The sequence below is a fragment of the Telopea speciosissima genome, chromosome 7 (assembly GCF_018873765.1).
Source record: "Telopea speciosissima isolate NSW1024214 ecotype Mountain lineage chromosome 7, Tspe_v1, whole genome shotgun sequence".
In the NCBI taxonomy this organism is placed as follows: Eukaryota; Viridiplantae; Streptophyta; class Magnoliopsida; order Proteales; family Proteaceae; genus Telopea; species Telopea speciosissima.
In genome coordinates, this window is record NC_057922.1 from 58,243,729 (window position 1) to 58,248,327 (window position 4,599).

At 38.3% G+C, this 4,599-nt stretch overlaps 1 pseudogene; it reads right to left on the reverse strand.

Annotated features, from left to right (window-relative positions):
• Window positions 1–2,915: 2,915 nt before the first annotated feature.
• Window positions 2,916–4,160, reverse strand: LOC122668733 (annotated as a pseudogene).
• Between the last annotated feature and the right edge of the window lie 439 nt (window positions 4,161–4,599).

The window sequence follows — 4,599 nt, forward strand, 5'->3', positions numbered from 1 at the left end:
TTCACAAAAAAAAAAAAAAAAAAAGAGAGGAAGAAGAAGAAGAAACCACCATCCAAGTCTCCTCTATGTACATGTGCGGATGTTATTGTTGTTTTTTTTAGTACGCATGCATTGTGTAGTTTTTGTAGATAATAGTCCCAACAAAAAAAAAAAAAAAAAAAAAAAAAAAAAAAATCTTTGGATTGAGTTTGAAATTTTGAAGACAGGAACATCTCAAAGTCCCTCAAAGTCTCTAACCCACATGTGAATTTAGCACAAATAGAATTGGTGTGTGGTAAAAGATAGTTTTCAAAATCCATGATTACCAAAATAGAACTTGCCAATAAATGGAGAGCTAAAAAATGCAAAAGAAGATGACAACACCATGGATGGGTATACGCTCATAGCCTATACTTGTTTTTTTTTTGCCATGGAAGGGTTGTTTCGAATTCTCTAGGTCCATAGAGAGCTGAATCTTTTTAAAGATGTTAGGGTTGCTAGGGGGTTTCCCTGAAATCATTCACGTGTTGTATGCTGGCGTCTCTCCAATCTTCTGTAGAGTGTCTAAAAATTAAGGGTGTTAAATGGTCCGGTTTCGGTTAAATGGTTCGGTTTTGACTGCTTGAGGGTAGAAACCGTAACCAAACCGTTTAGCTAAACGGTTGCATATCCAAAACCGTAACCGTTTAGTAAACGGTTTCGATTATACGGTTTTTAAATGGTTTCAGTTAAATGGTTATACACGGTTTTACACGTTTTCGGCTAAATGGTTATACATGATTTTCAGTTAAATGGTTCTACACGGTTTTACACGGTTTGGGTTAGTCGATTATGAATAACATCATTGATTTACTAAATAGTTTAATAATTTTCAAACCAAACATCCTGCATTTTTTAATAGAAATTGGATTGTAGCCTGTAGTGCATCTCTTTTAATTAGTAAAAACCTTCATTGGACGATGGATCCCATGAAAATGTTGTACCTTCAATCACTGTTTACCCTTTTTTTTTTTGGGTAGAAAACAGTTTACCTTCTATTTACTAATACTAATTAGTTATTAATTATGAAGTTATTATTTTTTTTTGGAAAAAAGGAAATCATTTATTGAAGAAACGTGACTTAGTTAGTGACTTAGTGGTTAGTACTTAGTAGTTGCTATTGCTAGGTTTTGAATCTTTTGATGTTTGGTTTAAACGGTTATAATCGGTTGTAATTGGATTAAACGGCCTGAAACCATTGGATTAATCGGTTAAAACTAGACCAAACCGTTTAACTAAACGGTGGCATTTCTGAAACTATAATCAGGCCATTTATTTAAACATTCTGCCGGTTCCGGTTTAAACGGTTCGGTTCGATTTCGGTAAACGGTTTTGATTTTGTTTTGACACCCTTACTAAAAATGATGCCCAATCAATATTGGCTACTTTGAATCTTTTTAGAATTTGTCTCGTTAACATATTAACTTTGTTAAGAGTATTGTTTCCTTTAGTCAAGGTACCTCCCCGGATATTAATGTAAGATACTTCCAAAGTCATATTGGGCTTAATTAATTATATCCTAACTATTGGTGTGGGTCCATAGGCATAAAACCTGACTTGGGACCACTTTAAGAATAATGGGAGTATACTAGTTCTTTCCATTGTTGGGGTCAACAAGGATTAAAGTTTTGTATTATGAATACAAGGTTGGGGTCCTCACAGTCACTTGTTCTCATTCTTTGTTATTCCCATCAAGAATTAAAGAGGTGCGTGTGAGTCAAGGAGATTGAAGAAGACCCAAACCAAGGTTATTGTTCGTGTTCTATGTGGGAAATTCTACTAGATCTTCTCCAACATACGTGGGTGCAAGGTACAAACCGTTTCTCCCGATTTCTTTATTCAATCGTGTTCTAGTTTACTGTATAGGTTTGATTTAGGATCTTTTGCACGCTTCTATAAATCCTCTCATTGTTGAGGACCAACTTAATAATGAAACAATCTCAACTCGAACATGGTATCAAAGCCACTCTCAGCCCATGCTGTCTCCCCTTATCGGTATTCTCTCTCTCTCTCTGGGTAATGGAGGCTGAACCATCCTCCATCAACTCCCCTCCCTCTCCCTCTCCCTCTGCTGCCGCTGCAGCCTCCCCACGTCACCCGCCTCCTCCATCTTCCCCACCCACGCCTATCCCTACTCCTCTTGCCACCCCTCAGTATGTCGTGGCTCCCCCATTATGCATTCCCTGCTCAGCTTCTTCTTGGTCTATCCCCATTATTTTCTATCTCTGAGGCTCATGTCAAAGATCTTCCTCCTTTGGAAATCACAAATAGCCCCTTTTTCTCCATAGTCAACGTCTTTATGGTTGATATCATGTGTTGCTGACCCTATCGCTGCCCTGCAATAGGATCATCAAGCTGATGTCTTGATGAGTTTACTCATCTCATCCCTATCTGAAGAGGTCTCCCACTTGCCTAATCTACCTTAGCCTTCCTACCAACCACCCACCTACCTAGTTGCCCACTATACCACCACTCCCTATAACCCTGCTCCTCCTCTTCTCCCTACCCCATCATATCCGCCCTCCACTATTCTAATCAGGTATTTGGACATGGGGCTACCCACCATGTTTCATCAGATCTCAACTCCCTATCTTCATATGATCAATACAGCAGTAATGATACACTTCATGTTGGTAATGGTAAGGGTGATCCCATTTTACATGTTGGCTCTACTTCTTGTTCATTAATTTGTCTCTACAAATGTAGAGATTTATATAGATTTACAAAGCATTATCAAATCAGGATTGTTGTTACTAGGACTTATAAAGCATTATCAACTTAGGACTCTAACCCACAAAGCATAGTATTATTAGTAACTCTGGCTTGCAGTTGCAGAAACTAAGTACATAAAATAAAAATAGGGATAAATTCTCCACCAACAAGCAGACTCCGGATCATTATCATTGGCGATATCAATTCATTGTTTTGACTTGAAAGGCTTATAAACATGGAGGTCCTCAACCACCCCTTGGATGGAACCATAAGCTGCAGCAATGGCGACAAACAAGCAACCTAAGTTCATTAGCTGAAGACCCACCCACCTGGATCTGAATCTCTTGATCTTCTTCTGCGAGATGTACATTTCCATGGGAAAGTACACTGTAAGTGGCCAGCATCCTACAGCTCCAAGGAGTGCAAGTATGTCGTTGAAGAAAGGAAATGCCATGGCCAGCACAGTGACCAAAATAACAAAAACAGTCCTCCATACCAACCGGAAGATGTTTAAACTGTGGCTGAAGCGTTTGCCAAAAATGCTTGCTGGGTACTCGCTAGTTATGAACTTTGATTTGGGCCATCTTCTGGCAGCCCATGTTTCAATTACAGCATATAGTGGTTGAATGAATACCTGTAGAAAAGCAATGAATGATTTAGTAGAAGTCTCTCCGTTAGATGTTCACATTAAAAGAAGAATTTCATGTCTGGGGTTTTCCATATAGGGTTTTTCCCCTTTGTTTTTATTATCAATAATCTAATGATTATTATTAGATGATAATAGGTGAAGCACCTGAAATGTACCAACTAGGTGCATCACAATGCATACGTTGCCCAAGTCGACCAACCAGAAAGGCTCATAGAACCCAAAACTGGTTAGCATGTTGCCCGGAGCTTCGCTTCCAAAAGCACCATAGCCAATACAGCTGCATATCACATAAAAAAAGGGTTGTTATTGAAACACCTACAAAAATAGCCCTCTTCATGGCCTTGTTTTCTGCAGGAGATCTCAGAGTATCCTAAGAGATATATAGCACAAGACAGTGAACACAAACCAGATTAGTCACTTGTTAAAATATTAGAACTTACATCTTTTGAACCAGAGGATCTTGTTCATTGTTTTGACTTACTTGGATCTCAATCAAAATTGGAGAAAATGCATAAACAAATGCAATGTTTCCGAGTCCTCTAAACATCCTCCATATCTTCTGGTCTTGAGTCAAATTTACCATAACCATTGCTCCTTTCAACGAGGTCTTTCCAACATGTCCTGTTCAAATTTTATTGCTCACCTTTGTTATTATCAAGCAACTTCTTAAAAACTCAAAAATATAGTTTTGTGAGAAATGTGAGGACTCACCTGAGATGATTTTTGCCAAACTAAGCACAACTCCGATGTGAGACACGACAGCTGCAATAAATGAGAGCATCGAGAGCTTGTGAAAACTTGGAATCTGAGAGAGGATAACCTGACAGATCCCAAAGAAGGTTATGAATAGAGTGGTGGAGACCTTGCATGGAGCTTCATGACCTCTACTATGGAAGCAATTTGACTTGAAAATGGCCCTAGTTAATCACAATCAAAAGCAATTAAATCAAATTTTGGATTTCACATTCTAAGTAGAAGAAATTTCAATTTAGTGGGTTAAAGAAGCTTGCCCAATGCTTATGGATGCTGTGATCGTGTAGCCAATGGCCATTCCCGAAATGAAGTGAACCCACAAACCATAGACATCTTAATTTCTACCTGATTATTAAGCACATTGTCAACAAATCAATTCCTAAAATTGAAGGGGGAATGATCTTTTGTATTCATCATCTATTGTCAGAGCAGAATTGAATATCACATGGAGTGTACAAGAGAATATA